At 38.9% G+C, this 14,869-nt stretch overlaps 1 long non-coding RNA gene across 1 annotated transcript in view; it reads left to right on the top strand.

Moving 5' to 3' along the window:
* The window catches only part of LOC116624738, a 121,385-nt gene extending 113,936 nt beyond the window's left edge, over positions 1–7,449 (top strand). Inside the window, exon 3 of the long non-coding RNA XR_004297946.1 lies at positions 6,839–7,449. This is a non-coding gene — a long non-coding RNA (uncharacterized LOC116624738). The remainder of the gene's footprint in view (positions 1–6,838) is intronic.
* The last annotated feature ends 7,420 nt before the right edge of the window (positions 7,450–14,869 follow it).

Raw genomic sequence — 14,869 nt, 5'->3', positions numbered from 1 at the left:
AGAAAAAATCTAATTTTGTGCCCAATTGCTCTTCATTGGTTCCCAGTAAGGACATCACAATTCTAGTTTAAGAATCTCAGAAAAAAAATCATGCTTTCTAGTCAAACCCCATACTTGTCAGGGAGAATCTGTGTTCCTATATATTAACTACAACTCCTCCACAAATCAGATGAGTCTAGAATAATAAATAGTAAATATTGTTTGGTCTCCATTAGAAAAGTGAGGTCAGTATTTGTAGGCTTAAGGGAAAATATTATCTTCAAGCTTCAAACACCAGTTGTATTGCTCCTCCACTGTATCTCAGTCTGTACACCAATGTTTAAGCATTACCTTTCTCATATTGACCTTCCTTACTACAAAATAAAAAGTCTGTAAATGCACTTATATTCACCAGTTTACTGAGAACCCAAGATAAATGGAAGCAACACAGTGATAAATAATGTCGATCAAAAAGGGGCAGCAAGCAGTCTAAATATTCAGAAAACAAGATTTAAAGAGAACTTGGGTAGATAGAGTCCTAAATCCTTTACCATCTGGCAATAAATAGTGTTATAGCTGTTATAAAAAGTGGATAAATGTGTCATGAACCCCAGATTCCTAAGCTCTGTTCCTAGAATAAATTCATCATTCCAAATGCATTAATTTGGTGAGAAGCAGAGGGCAAGATTTGATGGGTATGAGATTTATTGGGGGAAAACCTGTGAGAGAAAAATGAGAAGTTGTGATGTGCTAATAAATGTTTAAAAACTGGCTCTCTGTGGAAAAAAAAGGTACATGTGTGTATACATACGTAAGTTTATCATAAATTTCACAGGTATAAAGGATGTGTAGCACACAATTTACAAATATTAAGAAAATATACAATGATCTTTATTATAAATTCCATATAGCTAACTGATTTTCATAGTATGCTTTCATTGGTTTAAGCCAACCTCTTTCATCTACAGCCAATCTATAGTTGCAATTCAGCCATGATTTGACAAAATTGGACAACAAATACTTAATTACTATTAATTTAACAATAAGTCAGATCAAGGATAGTTTTCTAGTACTGAAAGAATATTTACACAATTTATATGTATGTATTTATTTATTTGTTTGATATTTGCAATGTAATAGCTATAGACACAGTACACTTCTAAATTTAATCTGCGTTATTAAAATTGTCTCCATCACTTTAAAAGTCTAGATGGGGGGGCATGTGGTCTTTGTTGCAACTACTCAACTCTGTCATTGTTGTGTGAAAGCAGCCATGGACAATATGTAACCAAAGGGTCAGGACTGTATTTCAGTGAAACTTTATTTATTTACAAACACAGGCAGCTGGCCATATTTATAGTGTTTGCCAACATCCATGTTGTATATGGTTTATTTCAAGCTACTGATGTGACATCAGTGAAGGTGAGTTGAGAAGGCAGCGGCTCCCCATCATATAGTAATTTCACCATATAAATTTAATAGGCCTAAATAACCTAAAGAGCATAGATTATTGTAAAATGCAGTAAAATAACTAGAAAGTGATGAATTTCACATAGTTATGACTGTTTTTAATATAATTAAAAATTAATATAATTAATATAACATTAAATTAATAATCTTAATAAATTTAATAGATTAAAATTAATATAATTTAATTGTAATTTTATAATTTACTCTTAATAATGTTTATATTTAATAACTAGCTTAAAAAATCCCTAAAAAATTAATAATTGTCCTCACAAACTAATAGCACACCACTAAGAAGAGCCAGAGAAGTTAAGGAGAGTCATCAAATTGTGATACAGGTCTGACCTCCATGAAAGAGGAAGGGAAGAATGTGGAACTGGGTTAGGCAGCAGGGCAAGCCTCATAAAGTTTTGGCCAGACTAATGGGACGTCCTTGAGCCAAAGGCAACTGTTCAAAGAAGCTCTGCATCTTGCAGAGAGAGGCCTGCTTTAGTACCTCTGCTGTGCTCAGTCACCAGCTGAGAGGAGCCCAAGAAAAGTTTGGCCTTGGTGCAAACGCTTGGGGCAGATGTAGATGGGAAGTAGTTGCAGATGGGAAGTCAGCTATGCTCCCCACAGCAGCATCTCTGAGTGGCGCTTTTTCATGCCCACTATATCCAGGAAAAGCTAAAGCCCCTTTAAGTAGTGAATGAGTTCACATTATATTAAGAAGTTCAGGTCTGTGATTCAACAGTCTTACACAATTCACAGCGTTCACCATAGCACAGACCTGTACCTCTGAAACAAATAATACATTATATGTTAAAAAAAAGAGAAGATAGTAGGAAGGGAAAAATGAAGGGGGGGAAATCGGAGGAGGAGATGAACCATGAGAGACTATGGACTCTGAGAAATAAACTGAGGGTTCTAGAGGGGAGGGGGGTGGGGGGATGGGTTAGCCTGGTGATGGGTATTAAAGAGGGAACATACTGAATGGAGCACTGAATGTTATACGCAAACAATCATGGAACACTACATTAAAACTAATGATGTAATGTATGGTGATTAACATAGCATAATAAAATTTTTTAAAAAAGAAGTTCATCAAGTTCCATGAAATACACAGATAGCAATTTATTTAAAAATACCCATTAGTGAACTTTAAAAGATCTCAGTGACAAACGTCATGTGCATTTGGAGGCAGACTTAGTTAAAGAACCTTTCAGAGATCCTTAATGAGGGGAACCTGTGAGCCTGGAGGTTGGTTACAAGTTAAAATATAAGATGCATACTTTATAAGCATAATGAAGAAATACAACTTATGAAAATGACTAATAGGTGGATATCAACAGGCCATATAAGCTCAATAAATCATCACTTCCTAAGTAAAGTGTGCAAAGAGCTATGAGACAGTTGCCTGTTTATGAGAGAGCAGCCATCCCATGTTTTATCTTACCTTTCAAACAAGCAAACTGTTATTTTTATGTCCATCACTTTAATTTAATTTGAGGTAGAATGAGGATATAACCAATGTTTTAACATTATTCCCCATATCCCTAATTCTTCTCTCAATACTTCAACTTTCAATCCTTGGTTGTTAATGTGCCTAAGCAACAACTATACCTAACAACAGGCCGACGCTCCAGATTCTTTACTTTCTTTCCTGGGCCTGTAATTGAGCAGAGTTTTAAGTGAGAAGCTGCCAGGAGCAGAATAGTAATAGGTGCCTAAAGCCTTCAAAATATTTATACCCTCTAACTTACTTGCCTCTAGGAATCTCTGCAAGGAAAATAGATGGGTATATGAAAAGAGTATTAAGTATTATTATACTCATTTTAGGGTTATTTATAAGAGTGAAAAATTAAGGTTGAAGCCAACTTTTTTAAAATCCTTCGTCGTATATTCTGATTTTCCTGCCGTAAGCATGCATTACTTTGCTTTAGCAGTGTTATAAACCGAATTGTATCCCCTCAAATTCATGTTAAAGTCCTAACCCCCAGTACCTCAGAGTGTGACTATATTTGGTTATAGGGCCTTAAAAAGAGGTGACTTGGTTAAAATGAGACCTTTAGTGTGGGCATAATCCAATTTGATTGATGTCCTTATAAGAAGAGGAGATTAGGATGCACAAAGGGACACCAGGAATGCACACACACCCAGAGGAAAGACCACATGAGAATGAAGCAAGAAGGCCATCTGCAAGCAAAGGAGAGAGACATTGGGAGAAACCAAATCTACTGACACCTTGATCTAGGACTTCCAGCCTCCAGAGCTATGAGAAAACAAGTTTCTGTTGTTTAAGACCCCCAGTCTGTGGTATTTTCTTATGGCAGTTTTTAGCGAACTAATAACATTTACCCAATCTTTCCATTTTGGTTATTTTTATATTTATGAAATGAACACAAGTGCATATATATATATATATATTTTTTTTTTTTAATTCAAGTATCACAAAAGGACATATAATTAGTAGTGAGTACCCTTCTTACTTAGGCTCTTGAGGGAAAGCTGATATCAAGCTTCTTGTATATCTTTCTCCAAAGCTTCAATTTGAATAAGCAAATAAATATGTGAGCTATATTTTTATGCAAAATGAGACTATACTATCTTCACTAAACTGCACCTTGTTTTTTTAACTTACCTGGAAGTTTTTCTATGTAAGCACATTCAGTTTTTCTTTAATGTTTTCCATTACGATGATGTTAACAATTGGTTTAACCAATCACATCAAAGAACACTTTAGGTTGTTTTTCATTTTCTGGCTTCACAAACAATGTTGTAATAAGAATACTTACACATACATTTTTGCATACATGGATAAGAATTATGGAATAAGTTCATAAAAATGAAAATGTTAAGTCAAAACATGAGTTCCCTGTTGTTGTTGTTGTTGTTGTTGTTTAATTTTGACTTCTTGACTTCTTGTCTTGCAAAGATATTGTATTAATTTAAACTCCCACCCTGAGTGACTATTTCCATAGTTGCTCACACTGTGTGTTGTTCAACTCTTAATCATTGTTAATCTGACAGGTGAAAAATGGCATCTCACTGTTTTAAACTGAATTTAATTAATTATAAGTTTGGTTGAGACCTTTTTATATGCATAGGAAAACAGCTGGATTTTTTCTTCTGGTACAGTCATTTTATATCCTCTGCCCATTTTACTATACATTTTCTTTTTCTCAATTGATTTATAAGCACCATGCATTTCTTTTCATGTGTATATACAGTTCTATGAATTTTGGCAGATGCTTAGAGTCATGTAATTACCACAATCAAGATATAGTAAGTTCCATCACTCTGAAAAATCCCCTTATGCTGCTCCTTTGTGGTCAATTCCTCCACCAATTTCCAATCCCCGGCAACCACTGATCTATTCTTTATCCCTATACTTTTGCTTTTTCCAGAATTCCATAAATGAAGTATATAGTATGTAGTCTTTTGAGTCTAGCTTTTTTCACTCAGCAAAATGTATTTGGGATTAATTATTGTTGTGTATATCAGTTGTCTATTCCTTATACTTGCTGAGTATTATTCTGTTGTGTGGACGTATCATAGTTTGGTGATCCACTCCCCACCTGAAGGACATTTAGATCATTTCTAGTTTTTGATGATTATGAATAAAACTGCTGTAAACATTTGCATGCAGATTTCTGTGGAACATAAGTCTCCATTTCTCTTGAGTCAATATCCACGATTAAGATTGCTGGGTCATATGGTAAATGCCAAACTATTTTCCCAAATGACTATACCATTTTGCATTTCCACCACAATGTAAAAGAGTTCCAGTTACTCAGAATCCTGACCAACACTTGATTTGACTTTTGTTTAAGTGTTTTTTAAATTTTGTTGGGGTTTTTTTGGGAAGAGGGAATTAAGAGGGGACTTTTTTTCTTGTTTTTCTTTTTTCTTTTGGTCATTCTTTGAGGTATTGTTACCTCATTGTAGTTTTAATTTTCATTTTCCTAGTTATGTTAAGCATTACTTTTATGTGTTTATTTGCCATCCATACAACTTCCTTGGTAAAATGTTCAAATTTTTGCCCATTACATTGTTTATTTTCTTAACATTTAGTTTGAACTTTATATATTCTAGAAACAAGTCCCTTAACAGGTAAGTGATTTGCAATATGTGCTCCATTTATGGCTTGATTTTTATTCTCTTCTACAGTGTCTCACAGAACAAATTTTTAATTTTGATAAAGACCGACATTTTTTTTCTATGAATCATGCTTTTTGTGTTGAATCTAAGAATTTTTTTCTTTAACCCAAGGGAAATAATGAAGATATTATTTTGTGGTTTTGTTTTTTTTTTTTCTAGAAGTCTTAGTCTCACATTTTATATTTAGGTCTATGATCCATTTTGAGTTAATTTTACGTAAGATGTGGAGTATGGATTGAAGTCCATTTCTTTTTAAAGACTTCATCCATTTATTTGAGAGAGAGAGAGCAGAGAGCACAAGTGGGGAGAGGTGAGGAGAGGGGCAGAGGGAGAGGGAGAAGCAGACTCCCCACTGAGCAGAGAGCCCCATGTGGGGTTCGATCCCAGGACCCCGAGATTATGACCCAAGTTGAAGGCAGACACTTAATTGACTGAGCCACCCAGGAGCCCCTAAAGTCCATTTTTTAAAATATGAGTGTATGATGCTCCAGCACCATTTGTTTAAAAAAAAAAAAAATCTTTCCTCCATTGAGTTGCCTTTGTCTCTTGTCAACAATCAATTAGCTGTATTTGGGTATATTTATTTCTGGACTCTGTTCTTTTATTATTATTATTTTTAAAGATTTTATTTATTTATTTGACAGAGAGAGACACAGCGAGAGAGGGAATATAAGCAGGGGGAGTGGGTGAGGGAGAAGCAGGCTTCCAGCGGAGCAGGGAGCCCGATGTGGGGCTCGATCCCAGGATCCTGAGATCATGACCTGAGCCGAAGGCAGACGCTTAACGACTGAGCCACCCAGGCACCCCTCTGGACTCTGTTCTGTTCCATTGACCTATTTGTCAGTTCCTTCACCAGTGCCATGCTGTCTTGATTATGACAGCTCTATATTAAGTCACAGAATCAAATAATGTGAGTCTTCCAACTTTCTTCTTCAAAGTTGTTCCTAATCTAGTTCTTTTGCCTTGCCATATAAAATTTAGAGTCAGCTTGTCAGTATCTACCAAAAGGTCTTGCTGGGATTTTGTTTGATGTTATATTGAATCCACACATCAGTTTAGGAAAGAACAAATTTATAAAACTATATATTCATAGACTTTGCTCATTTATCTATTGATTTTTTTTCTTCACTAATTTGTAAAAGCCATTTGTTTCTCTTAAAAATATTTGTTAGAAGGAAAAAAAAACAAACCTCAATGGGACCAACAGATATGGACACAAAAGCACTAACCATTTGCATTTTTCTCTCCTCAGGCTCAGAAAAGAATGGAAACAGAGACTGGAGAAAAGGCTGCAGATGCTGGACAATCCTGATGAGAAGAAAAAGCAGGCAAGCACAGTGGGCTGAGAGCTGCCTGCTTCATCCACTTCAAAGATAACAAGCCACCAAGGGCACTCTTCTAGGAGAAATATCTAACACTAAGCTATGTTGATTTACTAAGCAGGACGCTATTCGATTTCCCATTTGTAAGGGATTTACATGTGAAACCTCCCCCAGTGCTAATGGGAGTCATTATCCAACTCAATCCTTTCTGCACAGGACAGAGTGACTGCCAATGTGACAGGGAAGCTTGGGTTATTTAATATAAAAAGCTCTTAGAATTAACACTCCCCAGGTTTCAAAGATCCATGTAGTGTAATTTATTTCCACATTTTCTTTTCATTTTCAAATCTGAATGTTTTATCTAAGCTTACCAAAGGCAATGACCTGGATGGGAATTTGGCTTCCCTGGATCGTCTGGAAAAACAGAGTCAATCTTTTCTTCCTGTCCTGCTTTTTGTGAATACAGAAATGCAACTACTTTAAAAAATAAGGCTATTATTATAAAAAGAATAATTTATTAACAATACAGTTTGAAAATGAACTGAACTAAGTATCTTTCTCTTCTCTTCATATGAATTTCTTTTCTTATAAGCATCTTTAATTAGAAACATAAAACAAGACAATGCTCAATAAATTTGGTTGTTGTGCCCTCACTGGAGTGTGCCCTGTGTTAACTCCTTCACGCCTGTCTTGGTTAGCTCTCTGGTGCTAGTGCAAGTGTCAGCTCCAGCTGCCCCCAGACACATTCTGGAATTTACAGTCACCCTCACTGTAGTCTCTTCTCAGTTCCAGAGCATGACTGCAGGGCTGGGCAGGTTCTATCAGTCACAGTAACTAGGGTTCTTCAGTCCACAGAATCCTCTCTGGGGGGACAGGAACAGAGAGAGGAGCCCTGAGCACCAAGGAATGCAGATGGTCAGAGGGACCCGGGGAAGATAACCTGAGACAGTGCTGGGAAGGCTTCTGTCCCTCACTAATACCCTTGATAGCATAAACTGCTTCCCTTGGAAAACTAACAGTACTTCTCACAGCTAAGAGAACCATGGGGTGGCCAGAGGGTTGGAGAGGTGATCCCACATCCCCACAGCTATTGGTTCTTATCCAATTTGGATACAACATATAAACAGTAATCTACAGCTGGGAAAATCTGAGCAAAGTTTGGAAAAAGAGGCTAATAATAAAATACAATTTTAGTAAGGACAGAGAACCATGGGAATACATATCAGGTTACCTAACAATATAGAGCAGTCAGGGAAAGCCCCCTGGGAAACTGATGTTTAAGCTGAGACCTATAAAAATGAGTAAGGGTCCATCCAAGAAAAGAAAAGGGGTTGAATATCCTGGACACGGGAATAGCACATGTAAAGAGCCAAAGAGGAGCATGTTAACTGCAGAGCAGAGGTGGACTAGGGATCCACAGAGGTGAAAAACTGTGTTTGTGACACAGAATGAAGAGGTAACTGTTTTATAGGAGAGTAGATAGAGGCCCAGGCTAAAGATTCTGGACTGATCCACAGGGGAGCAGGGAGCCATTGACATGTTTTAAGGTGGAAGAATGACCTGATTAGACTTTCATTTTTAATTTTTTTCAAATTTTGTGATACACATACACACATTATATAATTTTATATAAGGGCATAAATCATTATATCATACAGGTTGGTATGCTTTTATTACATTTTTTATTAACCGTTTCTCCTTGTTTTCCCTGTCTTAACACTCTTCTCCCCCGCCCTTTTTTCTGCATTCCCTACCATCAGCAATCCCTGTATCCCATTACCCATGTTAATAACCTGGTGTGAGTCCTCCTGTATTTTCCGAGAGTTCACATAGCTGTGTACAGACACACACATTCACTCCCACACTTACACACTGACACAAACATACACAAATACACATGCATACTCACACACATTCTACATCTAAAGGGCTTTGTGTGAATATGTTTGTGTGGTAACATTTTACAAAGTAAGATCATATGACACTTTTCTACATCTTGCTTTCCTCACTCAACCATTCCTCATATAAATGCCAGGGCAATTTAACTCCAATTCATGTTTTTAATGGGATCGTATTATACCCTGATGTGGTTGTTCCATAATAAAGCCAACAATTCTTTTAGAGATGGACAGTCACATAATTTTCAGGTTTTTGTCATTCAAACAATGTAGCAGCAAATACTCTTATTCAAAGAGTATTTATTTACTTATTTATATATTCTATTGGTTCTGTGCTAGAAAATAGATTCCCAGGAACTGGAAATGAGAACAAACAGTATTGCAGTTCCTACTTTTTAAATGCTACCAGAATGCTTTCCAGAAAGGCTGGCAAAATTCCCATTTGAACAAGCAGTTAATAAGAGTTCACCCTTCTCCCCATATCACTGCCAGGAATAAGCATCATATCATCATAGCTGCTCTTCCTTTTTTCTAATCTGAGGGATGACATCACATGGTTTCTCTGACCCCTAGTGATTGGGGTTTTCTTTTCATTTGTTTGTTTATTAGTTTAATTTTCTTGTCTGTGAATTACTTAGTCAAACTGGCCACCCATTTTTCTAAGGTTTGCCTTTCTACATCAATGTGTATAAACTATTTATACATTGCAAAAGCTAACCCCTGGATTATCCTTTGCATTAGGAGTCTGGAGGGCAGAGTTGGCTTGCTTAAATATCCATTATCAAGTCCGAAAACCTCAAAGCTATCAAGGAAAAAGTAGACATATTTGTAAAATATGTAAATATGTAAAAATAAAAAGCTTATATGTGGTGAAAGTTACCATAAGCAGTGGCTTTGGCAGATTTGCAAGTTTAAATGGTCATTCATCTGCAATTGAGAAAACAGGAGATGGCAGGAAGTGAATTAAGAGGTTGTTTCCAATGTCTACATGGCAGAGAACAGGGTTGAGCAGATAGAGTGGGTAGATCATGCAGCATACACGTAGGGTAGCAAGGCATGGAGATTCTAAAAATATAAACGTTTATATTAAATGTTATATATTTATATATACACACACATATACATAAATGTAATATATATAAATGTTTATTTTAAGATTTTGCTTATTTATTTGAGACAGACAGAGAGAGAGAGAGAGACCAGGAGTGGGGAGGAGGGACTGAGGGAGAGGGAGAAGCAGACTCCCCTCTAAGCAGGGAGCCCAGTGTGGGGCTCGATCCTAGGACCCTGAGATCATGACCTGAGCCCACTGAGGCACCCAGGTGTCCCTAAATGTTAATTTATTTTAAATAACATTTAATTAACATGAGCCTAAAGAAACAGCAAAACTGGATCTGTTACCACTGGGAACCTCGGAACAGGGCTAAACCCCCAAATTATGGTTTCCTCATCTATAGTAATGGGAATACTATTCTCTGTTTCTCAAGGTGGTTGGGATTAAATGATCAGATGTAAAAGCCAGTACATCAGGACCTGGTACAAAGCAAGACATCATGTACCTCAACTTTCTGCCTCATCCTATCCCTTGCTCTCACTGGGCTGGGCTCACAGAAAATGAATGACTTGTATGGGGCAGTAGTCACTAAGCCTGCTTGCTAGTCAGAATCACCTGGAAAACTTTTTTAAATTTATGGATCCCTGGACTCCACTCCCAGAGATTCTAATTCTGTTGGTCTGGTGTAGGGCTCGGGAATTTTTGTATTTTTATCAAGCTGCCCAGGAGATCCTGATACTTACCTAGACGGGAACAGCTTTCCCAAAGGACACAGGATCTAGTGGAAAAGACAATTAAACTGAGCCAGTCACCAGCTGTACATTAAATCTCCAGAATTTAGTCATCCTGCACAACTGAAATTTTATGCCCTTTGACCAACATCTTGTTTTGCCCACCTCCCAGCTCCTGGCAACCACTGTAGTTAGTAATACTGTATCTTATACTTGAAATTTGCTAAGAGAGTAGACTTTGAGTGTTAACACACACACACACACACACACACACAAGGTTTATGTGAGGTGATGGAAATGTTAATTAGCTTGATTGTAGTAACCATTTCACAAAGTATGTACGTATCAAAACATCATGTTGTACCTTAAATATATATAATTTTTATTTGTCAATTGTACTTCGGCAAAGAGAGGGGAAACTGAATCAAGGTGGTAAGGCCGTTAAGAAGGGCATGTGAGGTGCTATGAATGGTCTGGCTTCAGGGAGGTGTGAAGGTCTCACAGAGGGGTGACAGCAGGCCTAGAAGGAGGGAATAAACTGTACTGTCAGCAGGAGGAGTCAAGGGAGGGAAAAGAGAGGTAGGTTGAGGTTAAATGGGAAGCTCTTGAAATGCTGGCTAAGGAATTTGGACTTTAGCACAAAGGCAATGGAGACTCATCAAATTTTTTTTTTAAGATTTTTTAAATTTATTTATTTGACAGAGAGAGACACAGTGAGAGCAGGATCACAAACAGGGGGAGAGGGAGAGGGAGAAACAGGCTTCCCACAGAGCAGGGAGCCCAATGCGGGGCTCCATCCCAGGACCCTGGGATCATGACCTGAGCCAAAGGCAGACGCTTAACGACTGAGCCACCCAGGCACCCGACTCATCAAATGTTTTTAAGCAGGAAAGTAACTTGCTAAGAATGTGTCTTAGTAACTGAATAAAACAACCCTGGCAGCTGTGTGGAGAATGCACTCTACAGATGCTAGGGATTGTCTTTGTTAGAACTATGATTATCCAAACAGCCTGATTTGGAAAATATACCAATGTGATCTTCCACTCTGTTCAAGGTAAGTGGAAATACAAATAACAGTGTGGTCTAAGTGATGAAATATTAGGAAAAACACAGCAAATTTCTCTTATGCCCTGTCTCGAAGTCAATACCTTTAAAGTTCAGCCTTTTATTTTAAAATTATTTAGCACTTTACCTTTAATTACCTTGCCTGAGTTATAGACTGAAAAATAGCAAAATCTTGAATTGCACCAATTTAGAGGTGAGCTCAGCTGCTCAAAAGGCTTTACTGATTTTAAACCACAGCTTTATTTGTTTGACAATGAGTAGCAATAAAAAGTCCTTTTGTCTATTGGACAAATGATTCAGTATTAGTGAAGGAAGAAATTAGAACAGGAAGTTTTCCTTTTCACAAAGCAATTCAAAAGTGAAATTGTGAAAAGTTCTTGACTTCTAGCCCAGTGCCCAAGCCCTTGCACCCTTTATGGTACAGACAAGCTGAAATGGGTGTGCCCAGCCAGGAGACACAATGGCACTTGGAGGCTTTGCTGCCAGAAACATCTTAAATGGGGAGGAGGAGGGAGAGGGAGAGAGACACTGGTTAGAAAGATCTACTGTCCTAATCATCAGATGAGATGGGCAACACCCAAAGACTGCTGGGTAAATTGGAGGATTACTTTCAGTGCTGGACCACTGCCCCGAGCACCATGAGCACTGAAACACAGCTTAAGTGTAAAGGAGGCACAGAGTCAGGCCTCCCCAGATGACCGTAGGCAAGAGCAGAAGAACAAGGAGGAGCTTCAGCCAATCCCCTCAGCATCTGCTTGCCAACATGCTCCTTGAGAACATACAGATTCAAAGGAAAACAGTAAGATTTTTTCACACCAGGAATCTTATATTAGCTTAGAAACTAATGAGTTTTCTTTGAAAATAATGAATAATTGCAATTTCTCCAATTACAAAAATATACATGCTTGTAAAAATTCAGGAAAGCAAAAAGCTTATAAAAATTACCCAAAGTCCACCACCACCCAACAATAAACACTGCTAATATTTTGAAAACTATCAAACATCTCCCTATTCATGTAAACTAAAAAAGATAAATGGTTTTCAAAAGTAGGCTCTTGTCACAAATAATTTTCATTAAGTTGTTTTTCCATTCAACAATATGTTTTGGACATCCAAAAATTAATAATTACAGATCTACATCATCTCTTTTCAGTTGTATAGTATTTGGATGTGTAGGGGACAAAGGCAGGTGCCCCAAGATGGGCCACTTTGGCATGAACATTATTTTGAGTTAAAAGCAATCAAACCCAGGAGGAGTTAAGATGGAGGAGTAGGGGACCCTAAATTCAACTGGTCCTGGAATTCAGCTAGATAATTATCAAATCATTCTGAACACCTGTGAAATCAATCAGAGATTTAAGAAAAGAAATGCTGCAATTCTATAAATAGAAAAGCAACCACTTTTTGGAAGGTAGGAGATGCAGAGACTTGAATCAGAGGCAATATATCAAAATATCAGAGGATACCCCATGGGGAGGGAGCCTGCTTAAGGAGGCTACCACAAAATATTATAAACAGCAGAACGCAAAATCAAAACTTTTAGAAGTCTGCTACAGTGGGGGATGTCCCTGGCTTAAAGATGCTCAGGTGGTAGAGCAGGTCAGAATCCCAGATGGGACAGCATGGTCTCAGGATCCCCAGGGTCAAGAAAACAGGGGTGCCTGAGTATGGCAGAGTTCCCAGGCATCGGAACAGGGAAGCTAGCTGAAAACAGCAAGTCTAGGCACTGGCTTTCTGCTCAGTATGTCATAAACTTCAAACCACTGCACAATCCCATGATCACTCTCTGGGCAGAGGCCCACCAAAAGTCAGAAATGCTACGAGAGACACCCCTTCTCCCCCCAGAAAGGAACAGCATTGGTCTGCACAACAGGAGTCCATAAAATTTGGAGACTTGAAACTCAGTCACATGCCTGAGATAAAAATGTTTGGTCACGGGGGGAAGAACAAGATGGCAGAGGAGTAGGAGACCTGGATGTCGTCTGGTCGCAGGAATTCAGCTGGATAGGGATCAAACCATTCTGAACACCTACAAACTCAACAGGAGATCAAAGAAAAGAATAGCAACAACTCTCTGAACAGAAAAGCGACCACTTTCTGGAAGGTAGGACATGCAGAGAAGTGAATCCGAGGTGATATTCGGGAGGATAGACGGCAGGGGAGGGGCCTCCGTCGGCCGCTTCTGGCAAGTGATAGAGACACGGAGCACAAAATCGGAACTTTTAGAAGTCTGCTCCACTGAGGGACGTAGCTCCAGTGGATAAGCGGGGGGTGGAACCCTCATGGGACAGTGTGGTCTCAGGACCCTCGGGGTCACAGAAAGACCAGGGGTGCCTGAGTGCGGCAGACCTCCCAGGTATCGGAGCAGGGAAGCTGGCTGCAGAGACGGAGCCGAGGCACGGGCTCTCAGCTCGGGGTTGCCATAAACCATGATCCGCGGCACAGTTGGGCCACTGCTCCTCCAGCAGGAACCCAACAAGCGGCAGATCCAGGGAGACTCCCCTTCCTCCCCCGGGGAGGAGCGGCACGGGAGCGCACCACAGGGATCTGCTGGGTTTGGAGACTCCACACGGGGTCGTGAGCCAGAGATAGAAACGCTCGGTCACAGGCTGGGTGAGCACGGAGTGCTGCCGGAGACCGGGGAGACGGGAGTGACTGACTGCTTTTCTCTGGGGGCGCACTGAGGAGTGGGGCCCCAAGTTCTTGGCTCCTCCAGGGCGGAGATTGGGAGGCCGCCATCTTCACTCTCGTCCTCCAAAGCTGTAGGGAAAGCTTGCAGGGAACAAAAGCTCCCGAGAGCAAACCCGAGCAGATTACTTAGCCCAGACCGGGCAAGGGCGGGGCAATTCCACCTCCGGCAAAGACATTTGGGAACCACGGCAACAGGCCCCTCCCCCAGAAGATCAGCAAGAACAGCCAGCCAAGACCAAGTTTACCGATTAATGAGAATGGCAGAACACCAGCGCTAGGGGAATACTGCACATAGAATCCATGGTTTTTTTCCCATGACTCTTTAGTCTTTCAAAGTTAATTTTTTTTTAACTGTCTTTTTTTTTTTTTTTGAATTTTTCTTTTCCCTTTTTTCAACCAACATCTTATCAATCCCTTTTTTAAAAAATCTTTTTTATTTTTCATTTTTAGAGTCATATTCTATCCCTTCATAGTAGTTACCCTTATTTTTGGTATATATATATATATATATAAAGTTGTTCT

The sequence above is a fragment of the Phoca vitulina genome, unplaced genomic scaffold, assembly GCF_004348235.1.
Source record: "Phoca vitulina isolate PV1807 unplaced genomic scaffold, GSC_HSeal_1.0 scaffold70, whole genome shotgun sequence".
NCBI lineage: Eukaryota > Metazoa > Chordata > Mammalia > Carnivora > Phocidae > Phoca > Phoca vitulina.
The sequence above is the reverse complement of the archived record's forward strand: the minus strand, read 5'-3'. Positions and strand labels throughout refer to the sequence as shown.